General features: G+C 35.0%; 1 long non-coding RNA gene across 3 annotated transcripts; it reads right to left on the bottom strand.

The window, feature by feature from the left end:
* Positions 1 to 322: 322 nt before the first annotated feature.
* LOC138896888 (uncharacterized) lies at positions 323 to 13,698 on the bottom strand. 3 transcript variants are annotated; one of them, XR_011410410.1, is made up of 2 exons: positions 13,343 to 13,698; positions 323 to 4,094 (listed from the first exon to the last, which is right to left on the bottom strand). It is a non-coding gene; the product is annotated as an uncharacterized lncRNA (long non-coding RNA). The 3 variants fall into 3 exon arrangements; XR_011410409.1 differs by lacking the exon at positions 13,343 to 13,698 and adding an exon at positions 4,427 to 4,600; XR_011410408.1 differs by lacking the exon at positions 13,343 to 13,698 and adding an exon at positions 4,252 to 4,420.
* Between the last annotated feature and the right edge of the window lie 2,086 nt (positions 13,699 to 15,784).

Here is a 15,784-nt window from a genome sequence, read left to right on the forward strand (position 1 = left end):
TTCCTTTAGTTTTTGGAGTATCTTTACCATGAATCCATCATAACTAAGAATAAGTTGATCAAAAGTTCTATGAAAAGACTTTTTTGTGGAGTAAGTACGTAATAAATAATAGTAATTGACATTGAGTGTATTAAAAATAAAAGTATTTTCATCTATTACTCATTATAAATATATTATCTATTACTCTTAATCTACTAGAGAAGGCACGGGCCCAGTATAGGCTAACTATTCCATAAGTGTTTTGAGGTACTACTTTAATAATTCAATTTAAACTACTAACTTGTCTTTCTGTTCATAATGTGCAACATAGACATCATTCAAATTGAAATCAAAACAGGAAACAAAAGAACCTTCCAGTATAACATGTGCAGAACATGCATCTTCTGCACATACGCAATTAGGTCATAAGAATTAGTTCCGATCGAGTTGTGTTCTACAAAAGAATTGCCAAATATCAAACATACACTACAGGACATGCAAACGAGTTGGACCTTGAATTACAACATTGTGGCCATGGCCGATTGTTTGGTACCAAAAAAGTTAACATGGAAGACTCTCCATATCTTCAAGCACATCGATGTGTAAGATCAATTGGTATAATGGGAAGGAGTATCTTGGTTGTAGAATGGAGTCTTGTAATTGATTGATTTAGAAACATCCAAGTCTTGTAATTGCAGGGTTGAGCAACATCCGCCATCTCCGATCCACTCCTGGTTGCGCTAAAGTGGCTAACTGTACAACACGTTTAGGAATAACACACCACAACCAGTTTCTCTATCCTGGAGAGAGAAAGAAACCACGGTAGAATATGTACCCTTAAACATTGCAAGGAACTTGTTAATTATTCTATATGTGGACTATGGTTGTCACATTATATGAGATAGCGGTCATCGAGGATAAAGTTACTCACCTACTGAAAACGTAAATGCAAGTAGTAATATATTCCTCTATGTATTCGTACAAATAATCTCTTCTAACTATTTTAACCTTGTCATATATTGTTGATAACCTCATAATATTAAGGTCATAACCACACTCTATCTTAATAAACGACCACCTTTATAGTCATCAAAAAGCAGTTGAGGAAAAGCTGTATATCACCCTTAAGAAAAGGTAATAACATCAATCTCACAGTAAGAATTATGTTAAAAAAGATTATAGAACATTATCATCATCAATATAGTAATTCAAATGAATGCAGGAAAGATAGTAACACTTAAAACAAAACTATAAACAATTGTTAACTTAAAAATGTTGCTTCATGTTATTTCAAAGAGATAATCAACTCTTGAATAGACATTAGTTAAAGTAGACAACTAAAACATAACAGGCACCAATATTATGGATTGGCAAAGGCAGCGAGGAGCTTCAGTATTAGCAAGCCCTGAAAGTAAATAGTGATATTTTCAAATTACTCTAAGAAGCTAACTATCACACAAGGAAAAGAATGAGCAGAAAAAACATGAAAGATTTAATGAGTCAATGTCAAATTGGACAGGTTTTCGCTACATCTTTGATGAGTTTGTGACTCCAAGTTCTCTTTCTTGAATCAGTTACTCTTGCTCTCACTTTTAGCAAATATTGAAACTCAATGACATCGCTTCCAGGACCCCAACTTTGACTCTTAAGAAGAGGTATAAAGGAACATGAAGAGTCTTGAGAAAGGACAAATGAACATGACACAAGGACAAACGAACATGACACCCTTGATTTTTGCATCAAAATCCGCACCCAATACATCCACAACTCAAAGGTATCCACCCCAAGTACCAAGATAAAATAGAATCACATACAGTGACATCAAGTCCTTACAGTCAGATTCGCATCAATGGCTAAGATTGCCACACCAATTAGGTATTTAGCTTTTTTTTTTCTTCACCAGATACATTTTTGTATTGTTCTTTATAGCCCGTTTGGCCAAAAAATCAGCTTATTTTGATAAGTGCTTTTTCTCAAAAGTGCTTTTTCAAAAGTACTTTTGATGAGAATCAGTTTGTGTTTGGCTAATTAATTTAAAACGTACTTCTAAGCAGCAATTAGTGTTTGACCAAGCTTTTAAAAAATGATTCTAAGTGTATTTTTCTCAAAAGTGCTTCTCAAAAAAGTGCTTTTGGGAAGAAGCTACTTTTTTCTGCGTCTCCAAAACTGCTTCTACTTCTCCTCGAAAGCACTTTTTTTTCTCCTAAAAGCTTGGCCAAACACTTCAAATTTAGAAAAATAATACTTTTTTTGAAGAAAAAAAATATTTTTGAACTTGGAGAAGCTTGGCCAAACATGCTATTAGACTTGTAAGTGTTCACGGATAGTTCTGCTGCATCTTCAAGTAATACAGGTGAAATTGGAGTTATGAGTTCCTTGTTGGTTGTAAAGATATTGAAACATATATTATATCCTGAAAAGTAGGTAGATTCATTTCATCAACATTTTATGCGATGAGATGCACATATATATTGAGGATTTAGATATCATTAAATACTAAATGGTTTACTTTATTTGAGTGAAGCTGCATTCTCTCTGATCTTTAAATAGTGTAGGACATATCACCATATAGATCATGAAATGCATAAAAAACTTTGTGAATGGATGAAGACTAATGTAGTGAAAACTTAAAGCCCTCTCCAATCTATATTTTTCACTCAAAAACATCATGATTCAGGATTCGAAGTAGAGCGTTGTAAATATCCTTTATTTTGAGTAATCAAGTGCACCAATACCTTATCCTTTAAAAAAAAAAAAACAGTTTCAACTAGTAGTTAACTCTCTTTTTATATACCTGAATAAACTGCTTGACATAAGTCTCAGGCCTTGCACTATTCCTTTCTCTAATTAGTTTGGTATATCATAACAACTCTGGGACGGTTTTAAACCACTACACAATGTCATAATCATAATTGAAAAAGTTCTAGAAAAATAAAATATCAGAAGTGGAACTAATGTCAGACCACCTTTTTTAAGCATTAACATCACTTGTCTTAACTCCTCATCAGAAAAGAGATTTCACTCAATAGCACATATGAAATACGGAAAAATTAAAGCATATAACAAGTTGTCTCCTTCTCCTCTAGTACACTTGTTTTCATGCCTATCCTTTTATCCCCAAGAGTTATGATCTCCATGCTGCAAGACACTAAAACTTAAGACACCATCCTAAGAACGTAGCTCCAATTTTCTAAACGATTATTTGATTTCTATATGTAAAAAAAACCAGAAGAACTAAAACAAATATGGTTATAACCATTGAAAAATATGTACTCAAGTTTATTTAGTATGAAAACTAATTAATGTAAGAGAATATTATCGTTTTGCTTAAATTCTATCAGAGAATGTCAACTATAGATGCAAAAGTACCTGGCATCCAATTTCTTTACGCTATTCTATATGAAAACTCATGAATTTAAGAGGTGATTGTTCATTAAATTCTATCAGAGAACATCAACTGTTGATGCCAAAAGAATTCAGCATATTGCATACGACATCTTAGTTCCTCATTGACCTTTGTTTTATTACTTTTTTCGAAAGATAATACAAATATTTTTCACAGAAACTATATTGAACATGAAAATGTGCATATAACATGTTTAGGGGCGGAAATGTAATGTAAGTAATTTTCCGCGAGAAAGCAGTAAAGACCAAACAATCACAATAGCTAGCAATTTTTTTTTTATCGAAACACAAGACATGATTTCTTTTACAGTTGTGATTATAATAGTGTAATATCAGTAGAGATGAATTTAAACAGTGAAATTTTTTCTTCTCGAAGTTCATCAACTACATATCTTCTATGATGTCCAATTTCAAATGCAGTGACCTAAAAAGTTTCATTTACCGGTAAAATCATTAATGTTTTATCAGGCATTTCATCAAACATCTTAGAGTCATCTGTATCATGTCAAGTAATTAAGAAAGAAAAAGATTAGATAACTGGAAATTTAAAGCAATAATAAAATAAAATTAGACATTAGGACAGAAACTATCACTAACTATAACATTTACACATACAGAACACCATGAAAGTATGCCTACCGATACTGAAGTGTGCTTACTCGTATTGTCAAGACTTAATCTTCTAGCGACAAATTTGATGCTTCAAAGCACTGAAGGAGAAAGAGAATCGTAATTTCAGAAATGAATAAACATTAAAAGATATGCATGTGCCGGTTAGATAAAATTATTGACATATGTAAATCTAGCAAAAATCTACCATCAAATAAGTGCAATAAAAGCAAATGATTAATTAGACAAAAAACTTGCCAGAACTTCGAACCGAAACGATAAAAAATAAGCCAAAAGGGAGAATCTTTGAAGAAATACACAAAATAGAAAAGCTTTGAGAGAAATTTAGTGAAGACCACAAAGATGCAGAAGGAATTCGAAGAAAATTGAAAATAGGTAAGAAGGTTCAAGAGAGATGAGCAAGCAGCATAACTGTGTAAAAAAAGTGGGTGAATCTTTCTGAGTGGAATATACGTGTGATTGAGAGGTGTCTCTTTCTGACTGAGTGGAGTAAAATTCACAATATATGTGCAGTGTTCGTCCATCTTACTCACTTATATATAGTAGACTAGATGGTCTGTACCCGTGCACAGCCACATGCCTAACAACACTGCAGAAAATAGGTTCCACGCTAAGAAAGATAATTTCATACTTGTTTAGTAGGATTACTCCCAAAAAAAAATACTGTCGACTAAATATTATACTCCCAAGTTTCAATTTATGTGAACTTATTTCCTTTTTAATTCGTGCTAAAAAGAATGATCACTTTCCCTGTTTGAAAATAATTTACCTTTATGCAATGATTTGTAGCCACACAAAATATATGTGCTTCATTTTACACCACAAATTCAAAAGTCTTATTTCTTTTCTTAAACTCCGTACCCAATCAAATAGGTTCACATAAATTGAAACGGAGAGAGTAACAAAATATGCAATATTCATTTGTTCAAGACACACTAGACCTATTGAAATGCCACCATCAAAGGCATATTCTAAATCAGCTGAATTATGTATCTTCTTATATGTAATTTATAGCTAGCTAAGTTGCTCGGACACGGGTGTAGGTGTCCAATATAGGTGCGGATCTAGAGGTCTGATCCTTCGAGATGTAAATTCTAAGATTCGTGGATACGGATCCTAGTACGGATACGGGTGCAAGGATCCGGCTAAAAATAATTCAAAAAATAAAAATATAAAAAATATTTATAAATTATGATAAATTTTGGAGAATACTTATGTATAGCTTGTAAAAGTGTGAATTTCGTTTTTATTCTCAAGTTGTAGATAATAAAAGGATTGATTTCCTTGATAAGGTATGCTATTTTAATTCAAATTTATCCTAATTTTGGTTTTGATTTCGGGAATTAAATTGTATATCGTCTCAAATTTTTTCATCTGTCGTGGTCAAAGTATCTAAAATCATTTGACCAGATCCGGTACGGATCCCATACCCACACACATACTAGTGTCGTGTCGACACGGGCACGGCACCTAAACTGCCATGTCGGAGCAACTTAGATAGCTAGGCAGTGAAATAATATTTTACAGCCTTGGAAGACCTATTTAGGCATATGAACCTTAAACCTATTTCAATGGAGAAGACTATCGTCATTGTTTTTGGTATTTGTGTAAAACTGAAAAGTGATAATCACTAAATTTAAAATTTAAAATTTGCAATAGAAGCAAAGATAAATATATTCACTATCAATATCACAACCATACTCACATATACCGTGACTTAGGAGAGATCAAGTAGTGGTGTTTCTATTTCTATCATCTGGCCCTACTCTACGAATGGGGATAATTGCTTTCTATGTTGAATGAAGACTTCAAGGTTACACTAGAAATTTCTAGGTAGATTCAATCTTCTGCAAAAACTACTTCAATTGCTTTATTTCTATTACATAAACAGTGAGTTATCATATTTGAATCGAATAATTTATAGTAAAAAGATCAAAATGTTAATAATAAATAGGCTAAGCATACTTACAAGCAACGACCACTCTCATCATGACCAGTTAGAAGATGAGATACACCAAAAAGGTTTGAAATGCATAAAGCAGATGAAGGAACATTCAAAATAGAAATTTTGAGTTGTATTTAAACACATGTTAAAGGATAAAATCGAGATAAGCATATTGCCAACGACAAGCCTATCCCTTTTGTTTTTCCAAAAAAAGCTTACTAATCTTGTTGTTTCATTTCCTTGGATCTCTTTCATTATTCGTTGTATTATTTGCCTACACTGTCTTATTACATTGTTGTTGCTATTGTTTCTCTATTGCTCTATTTTTTTTACGTTCTTGAGTCGAGGGTCTTTCGGAAACAGCCTATCTACCTTCATAGATAGGGGTAAGGTCTGCGTACACACCACCCTCCCCAAACCCCACTTGGGAATTCCACTGGAATTGTTGTTGTTGTTGAAAGCTTACTAATGACAAACTATGTGAATGCCTGGGTTAAAGATGCTGCAAACTGATGTCTCTTGATATGTCCATATTATTGTCCTTAGTGGTGCTTCAGGGAGAGTTCTTAATTTAAATTTTACTGCTTTTGAGGCTAGTGGAAAATTTTTCACATGCTGTGCAAGAGTTTTAAAAATGATAATTATCACTTATCAAATGCCATCAGTTCTTGTTTGATCCTTAACTATATGAAATGAAGTGTGTGTATATACCGAAAACTAATTAGGGAAAAAAGATTTGATATTTTGGATCAATTCAAAATACCATAATATGTTGAGGTTTTATTTTTAAGATGTAATATTCTTAAAATGAGGGTGAATGGGAAATGGAGGGAAAATAAAATTTTGAGTAAAATTTTAAATTTCCCCCATTCGGATTCGGATTCGGATTCGGATTCGGATTCGGATTCGGATTCGGATTTGGATTTGGATTTGGATTTGGATTTGGATTTGGTCAAATGATCGATTGATTGATTAATTTTTTGGACCAAATTTATTAACAACGGATATTTTTCAATCCGTGTATTGATAATTTGGCAGCCGGATAATGATCTTCCCACCATGAAGTGATTGCTCCACAAATATGAAGTGTTTGCTCCACAAATATGTAATGCTTGATCCACCATGAAGGGTGGACGTTTGGTCTTGCACTCCTTCTTGGCTGCTATATATATATGAGCAGCAAATGTTGAAGAAATACTCAACTCAACATACAATTCGCTCAACAAATTGGCTATACATTGCACTCCTTCCTCTCAGAACTTCCATACGTTTTTCTGAGTATATACTCCTTCGTTCTGCATTGTTTTTTAACTTCAAACAAAGCAACTGTAAGTGTGATTTGCTACCGAACTTTGTGTTCGCCGAAACACTGGGGTTTGAAGTACCGCTACACCAGTGTGTTATTCGTTCTATCCTGGGAGAAAATAATCCATTACCTTGGGTACTAGGAGGGGATTAAATTCCTTAAGGAAACACTGTGAATTCAGTGGGCTCGAATTTATTATTATTGTTTCATTACGTTAACTTATATTTTGCAGAATTAATATTTACAAATACAGCAATATTGACCGGGAATAACAATCTTAAGGAATTTAATATTTATTTCTGTACTTGTGTTATTCTTATTATTCTGCAAACTAAAACCTTTGTGGTTTGTGTACTCCCGTTTTGGAGAGTTAAGCCTTCGTGGCGTTTTGTTGGATATTAAAATCTACGTGATTTTTACTCCAGTTTGAAAACGTGTATTAAACGTTTGTTTGTGTCATTCTTTTACAGAAAAGATGATGACTGAAAACGAAAACCAAGCTGTTCCGATGGCGACTGCCAACGCAACGACAAGCCGAACACCGGCGTTGGCACCGGCAGAAAAACCCGGAAAATTTTCCGGGATTGATTTCAAACGCTGGCAGCAGAAGATGTTCTTCTACTTAACTACGTTATGTCTACAGAAGTTCATCAAGGAAGATGTTCCTGATCTGCCGGATAAAACTCCAGATAATGAACGCTTTCTCGTGATTGAAGCGTGGAAGCATTCTGATTTTTTATGCAAGAATTATATTCTTAGCGGACTGGATGATAATCTGTATAATGTATACAGTAGCATGGAGACATCCAAAGAATTGTGGAATGCGCTTGAAAAGAAATATAAGACTGAAGATGCCGGGATGAAGAAATTCGTTGCCGCAAAATTTCTGGACTACAAAATGATAGATAGCAAGTCTGTTATTACTCAAGTCCAGGAATTGCAAGTGATTATTCATGATCTACTTGCTGAAGGTCTTGTAATCAACGAAGCATTCCAAGTAGCAGCAATGATTGAGAAGTTGCCTCCGTTGTGGAAGGACTTCAAAAATTATTTGAAACACAAACGAAAGGAAATGTCCCTTGAAGATCTCATTGTTCGGTTGAGAATCGAAGAGGACAATAAAGCTGCTGAAAGGAGAGGCCGTGGAAATTCAACAATAATGGGAGCAAATATTGTTGAAGCTAACAAAAAGAGGAAGAAGGCTTCTGGTCCGAAATACAACCCAAGCAAGAAGCGGTTCAGTGGAAACTGCTACAACTGTGGGAAAACCGGACACAAATCTACGGAGTGTCGTGCTCCGAAGAAAGACAAGAAAAGGGGTCAAGCAAACATGGTAGTAAACCATGATGATGTTGATAACTTATGTGCCATGCTCTCTGAATGTAACTTGGTAGGAAATCCTAAACTGTGGTGGTTTGATTCAGGAGCCACTCGCCATATTTGTGCAGTTAGAGAGGCTTTTGCTACCTATGCTCTTGCTGAACCCGGAGAGACAGTTTATATGGGAAATGCTTCAACAGCAAAAGTTGAAGGATATGGGAAGGTATTTCTAAAAATGACTTCTGGCAAGGTCATGACTTTGAATAATGTCCTTCATGTTCCCGAAATGAGAAAGAATTTAGTCTCTACTGGACTTCTTGTTAAGCACGGTTTTAAGTGCGTTTTTGTATCCAACAAGGTTGTAATTAGTAAGAATGGAATATTTGTGGGAAAAGGTTACCTCACCGAGGGCCTTTTCAATCTAAATGTAATGGTTGTTGAAAATAATAATAATATTTCAGCTTCTTCTTACTTACTTGAGTCAAATGATTTATGGCATGTACGTTTGGGTCATGTCAATTATAAAACCTTGCGGAAAATGATTAACTTGGAAGTACTGCCCAAGTTTGAATGCGAAAAATCAAAATGTCAAACATGTGTGGAATCTAAGTATGTTAAACATCCTTATAAGTCAGTTGAAAGGAATTCAAATCCTTTAGACTTAATTCACACAGATATTTGTGACATGAAGTCAATACCATCTCGCGGTGGAAAGAAGTATTTCATAACTTTTATTGACGATGGTACTCGATATTGCTATGTTTACTTACTGAATAGTAAAGATGAAGCAATAGACGCATTCAGGCAATACAAAAATGAAGTTGAAACGCAACTTAACAAGAAAGTAAAAATGATAAGAAGTGATAGGGGTGGTGAATATGAATCTCCTTTTGAAGAAATATGTTTAGAATATGGAATTATTCATCAAACAACAGCCCCTTACACGCCCCAATCTAATGGGATTGCGGAAAGAAAGAATCGCACATTAAAGGAGATGATGAATGCGTTGTTGATAAGTTCTGGTTTGCCACAGAACTTGTGGGGGAAGCCATTCTTACGGCTAATCGAATATTAAATCGAGTGCCCCATAGCAAAACACAATCCATTCCTTATGAACAATGGAAAGGAAGGAAGCCCAACTTGAATTATTTTAAAGTGTGGGGGTGTTTGGCAAAAGTGCAAGTTCCTAAACCCAAAAGGGTAAAGATAGGACCGAAAACCGTTGATTGTGTTTTCATAGGATATGTGACAAATAGTAAAGCATATCGATTTCTGGTTCATAAATCAGAAAATCCCGACATTCATAATAATACGGTTATAGAATCAGATAATGCTGAGTTTTTTGAAAATATATATCCGTATAAAAAGGAATGTGAGTCGTTTGGTGAAGGATCTAAACGACCTCGGGAAGAAACAAAAGAAAGTACATGTAATCAGGAGAATCCAAGACGTAGTAAACGTCAAAGAACGTCTACTTCATTTGGACCAGATTTTGTGACTTTCTTATTGGAGAATGAGCCTCAAACATTTAAAGAAGCTATGACTTCTTCGGAATCATTGTTTTGGAAAGAGGCAGTCAATAGTGAAATAGAATCCATATTGAACAACCATACATGGGAATTGGTTGATCTTCCTCCTGGAAATAAACCTTTGGGTTCTAAATGGATTTTTAAGAGAAAAATCAAAGATGATGGCACTATTGATAAATTCAAGGTAAGGCTCGTAGTCAAAGGGTATAGACAACGAGAAGGTCTAGACTACTTTGATACATACTCTCCAGTTACAAGAATTACGTCCATACGGATGTTAGTAGCATTAGCTGCAGTGTATGGTCTTGAAATTTATCAAATGGATGTTAAGACGGCCTTCTTAAATGGAGAGTTGGAGGAAGAAATTTACATGGAACAACCTGAAGGGTTTGTGGTTCCAGGTAAAAGAAAAGAAGGTATGTAGACTTGTTAAGTCTCTTTACGGACTAAAACAAGCACCCAAACAATGGCATGCGAAATTTGACCAAACAATGTTGTCAAATGGTTTTAAGATAAATGAATGTGATAAATGCGTGTACATTAAAAATGTTCCAAATCACATAGTCATTGTTTGCCTATATGTGGATGATATGTTGATAATGAGTAATGACATTGCCAACATAAATGCTACTAAGCGTATGCTCAATAGCAAGTTTGATATGAAAGACTTGGGAGTTGCTGATTTAATTCTGGGAATTAAGATCAATAAGACTCCTCAAGGTCTGGCATTGTCACAATCTCATTATATTAAGACAGTACTTGAAAAATTCAAGCACTTGGGCTTTAAAGTTGCAAAGACTCCAATTGACGTGAATCTTGCATTAGCAAAGAACAAAGGCCAAAGCATATCACAATTGGATTATGCTCGTGTATTGGGATGCTTAATGTATATCATGAATTGTACACGACCAGACATAGCTTGTGCTATAAGTAAACTGAGTCGATATACGAGCAATCCAGGCCAATCTCATTGGATGGCAATGAAACGAGTTTTGGGATATTTAGAACATACCCAGAACTTTGAATTGCACTACAGTAATTTCCCTGCGGTGATTGAGGGATACTGTGATGCAAATTGGATCACCGGTTCAACTGATTCTAAGTCCACGAGTGGATATGTATTCACTATTGGTGGAGGAGCGGTATCTTGGAAGTCGTCCAAACAAACATGTATTGCCCGCTCTACAATGGAGGCTGAATTCATAGCCTTAGATAAAGCCGGTGAAGAAGCTGAATGGCTCCGGAATTTCTTGGAAGACATTCCATTTTGGCCCAAACCGTTGGCACCAATATGCATACATTGTGATAGTCAAGCGGCAATTGGAAGGGCTGGGAGCGTCATGTATAACGGTAAATCTCGTCATATACGACGAAGACATAAAACCGTTAGGCAATTACTCTCTAGAGGAATTATCACAATTGACTATGTAAAGTCAAGTGATAATGTGTCGGATCCACTTACAAAAGGCCTAACTAGAGAGGTAGTTGAGAAATCATCAAGGGGAATGGGGCTATGGCCGAGAACAAGTCATTGTGGCGGTAACTCTACCTAGAAGACTGGAGATCCCAAGATCTAGGTTCAAAGAGATCAAACAAAGTCATTAATGACGGTTCAACATTGTCAAATAAAATTTTAGTCCATTCTCGTGATGAGACAATGTTCAGTACCAAGGATAAAGCATTAAGGCTTTTTAATGATTTCTAAATTTGATACGGGGTATATCAAATAGTGTATCTACAGGATGACACGTTTAGGAATCACCTATTTAAGTGTGAAGTGTGAGCCGCTTCAAGGAGAACTTTGTAAGGCCAGTTCTCTACGCACTTATGAAACCAGGCGGTGTTCATGGCTGAAACGAACACAACAATGAGAACCAAAGACGGTTAAGGGTTGATTGTGTGACTTATGGTTGTCTAGGTATACACCAAAGATCGACGGTTCAAAGATATCAAATCTACCGATTGACCGAGTATATCCGACATAAGTTTACTACGGAAAGTTCAAAGGAAAACCTACTTATCCAGATGCAATTAATCCTTGCTTGTAAATCACACAGTTTTTCATGCATACTTCCGTGATATAGCCATTCCCCATTCATGTGGGGGATTGTTGAGATTTTATTTTTAAGATGTAATATTCTTAAAATGAGGGTGAATGGGAAATGGAGGAAAAATAAAATTTTGAGTAAAATTTTAAGTTTCCCCACTTAACAATGAGACATTGTCCCATATTGGAAGTGGAAGACATTTTTGGTGGGTATATATATAATTGCTCTTCTTGTAGCTCTTAAAGAGTTAAGAAGAAAGCAAGCCTCGCGCCGTCGTCGTCGTCGCTCACTCGGCTCGGCTTCGGCTACGGCTACGGCTTCGGCTTCGGCTTCGGCTTCGGATTTGGATTTGGATTTGGATTTGGATTTGGTCAAATGATCGATTGATTGATTAATTTTTTGGACCAAATTTATTTGTTAATAGTAAATATTAATGTAAGATTATCCGTATTTGTAAACGGATATTTTCCAATCCGTGTATTGATAATTTGGCAGCCGGATAATGGTCTTCCCACCATGAAGTGCTTGCTCCACAAATATGAAGTGCTTGCTCCACAAATATGTAATGCTTGATCCACCATGAAGGGTGGACGTTTGGTCTTGCACTCCTTCTTGGCTGCTATATATATATGAGCAGCAAATGTTGAAGAAATACTCAACTCAACATACAATTCGCTCAACAAATTGGCTATACATTGCACTCCTTCCTCTCAGAACTTCCATACGTTTTTCTGAGTATATACTCCTTCGTTCTGCATTGTTTTTTAACTTCAAACAAAGCAACTGTAAGTGTGATTTGCTACCGAACTTTGTGTTCGCCGAAACACTGGGGTTTGAAGTACCGCTACACCAGTGTGTTATTCGTTCTATCCTGGGAGGAAATAATCCATTACCTTGGGTACTAGGAGGGGATTAAATTCCTTAAGGAAACACTGTGAATTCAGTGGGCTCGAATTTATTATTATTGTTTCATTACGTTAACTTATATTTTGCAGAATTAATATTTACAAATACAGCAATATTGACCGGGAATAACATAATAAACATATCCCCTCACAACTTAAGAAAAATAAAAGAGTGAAGCACAAAAAAGGAAAATGGAGAAACAAAACTCACATGCAGATATCCACTCATCGAACAAATCAACACTCAAGGAACTAAATCAGCGAAGAGAGCTTACCAATTAATACAATCTCAGCACACCAGGTAGATCGGCAATCGGAGCAGCATCGCGGACTGACAATCTAGCTAAAGAAGATATTATCGTGTGACAGAAGCATTAATTTGAGAGCTATTGTTGAAATGTGGGACCAATTGGGCCATAAATCACTTTTGGGACAGGGAACCAGCCCCCAAAGAAAAAAGAGAGACGATACATATACATTGAGATGGATCAACAACGCAATATTATAGGGCACCGCTATTTTTATTTCTAAAGTAAGAAATAACGACACCAGCACTCTTCTATCAATTTCTAAATTGATTCTCAAATAAAAATTCAGTGCACTTTTATCAACTCTCAATGCAATTCTAATCTGCAAAAAGCAAACCAGTAAAAGTAAGTGGTTTTTACTCCCATATGGTCTAAATACTTCTTTTCTTATTGTTTTCTTCAATCCTCTATTTTCTCTCTTTGTGCTAGAATAAGTACAACTATAGATTTGTTGTCTAACATAAATATTCCACAGCATTCACCCACGAATCAAAGAAGGCAAATAACTTTAATCCCTTCCTGATCATGTATAGTCCAATCGGTCGACCTCCATTCAGTATCTCATCTTATTTTTTTGGATGCTGTCGTAGGCAAAAAACAATGACAAAATAAGTAGTAAATTTTCCTCTTCCATTGTTGTCTTATAGAAACAGAGTAAGAGAGTCAGACGCTTAGAAGGTTTAAAATGAAGTTTCATATAGATACCCTAAGCCCTGGATTTCTTTCGGCATTCTAAAGATGCCAAGTGAATGTAGAAATTCAAAAGTTCTAAAAGATGGATCGCCACTCTTTGTTCCGAGTTGGCTGATTTTGGTGTTATAAATATAGTTTATTGTATAATATGTGGTATAATTTGAAAAGTGTTTATGAAGCTGGTAAGATGATCGAGCCCGTAGTATTGTATGTAATAGCAGAAGGAATTGTACTCTAGCTAGCTTGTTGGACATATTGTAGTTTGTAATTAAAAGATTTACCCTTGTAATCACAAGAAATATAAGGAAAAAATATGATCAAAGTATAGAATCAGATCTGCTTAGCACACTTATCCTGAAACAAAAAGAACTCAACTTAGTAAAAAATTTGATTCATATCTGCTCAAGCTCAACTTGAAATTAAACTTTCCTAAAGTAGGATTAGGATTGTTCTCCACATCACGTGATTTAAAAAAGAATATCTTAATTTTTCAAATACTTCATTGGTCACTTTTCCCAAACAAAGTTTTTTACATACATAAGTATGTAAAAGACAAAAGTGAAGGAACACATAAGTATTTCTCTTGGCTATACATTAAACTATATAATAAACATTAGTATGCTAATTTCAATACTGTTGAAGAAGCCTTGCAAAACATTGAATTATGATAACCTAATATACAATTATTTCATGTTAGCACTGTGAGCATGTAATTTTTACCCTACCAAAATATTCCTACAAAATTAATAAATAAATTATTCATATTTATTTTTATTTTTTTTAAATTTTTTTAGAATTTTTGTTAATTATTTGAAATTATTTGCATTTAGCTGCATTTCTCATGCATTTTTAGCATTTTTTGAAATCATAGAAAATAACAAAAATATTTGAATCCTCATCATATAGCATTATTAGGTTTTAATTGAATTTAGTACTTAATTACATGATTTGATCATATTATTAGAAGAAAATCACAAAAATAGTTTATTTTTAACATTTTTAGTTTTAGTGTTAAAATTAGTAATTTTTCCTTTTAATAATTGAAGATTAACTAATTGTGTAAATAATATAAATAGATAGTTGGTTTAATTTTACAAATTAAGATAATTTAGCACTTAATTTAGGAATTGTTTAAATTAAACAGATTTATAAAAGTTAATTAAACAAAATGGGGTTTAATTAGCCTAAAATCGGATTGGGCCAGTGTAAAAACCAGCCCAAATCACCCGAGCCCAATACCCAGAATCCGCCCAGCCCTACACTAATCCAAACGACGCCGTTTAAATGCCAGGCGATACTGGCCGTTGATTTTCAAAAGATCCAACGACTCGCAACTTGCCTGCCACTTAATATATAAGTGTCCAAACCCTCTCCTACCCCCTCATTTCGTCTCCCCCCTCTCTCACTACATCTCTCTCTAACCCCCTAGAGACGACCACGTCTCTCACCTCTCTCTAACCAAACCCTAGCCGCCCCAATATGCTCCTCCCACGCCGCCGCAGGAAATCGCCCTACGGCGGCAGTGGACTTCCAAAGCCACCCAAACTTACCCTATACACTCTCCTCACCTCCCTGAACCTCACTTTACCAGCCAAATCCCCACCAATAATCATAGATCTTAGATTTAGGGTCTCTGAAACCCTAGATTTATTTTTCAAAACCCTAAATCCAACCTAGTCCGTTTAATAATCCTCCTGCCAAGATCTCCCGTCAAGG

Source organism: Nicotiana tomentosiformis, chromosome 8 (genome assembly GCF_000390325.3).
Source record: "Nicotiana tomentosiformis chromosome 8, ASM39032v3, whole genome shotgun sequence".
NCBI lineage: Eukaryota > Viridiplantae > Streptophyta > Magnoliopsida > Solanales > Solanaceae > Nicotiana > Nicotiana tomentosiformis.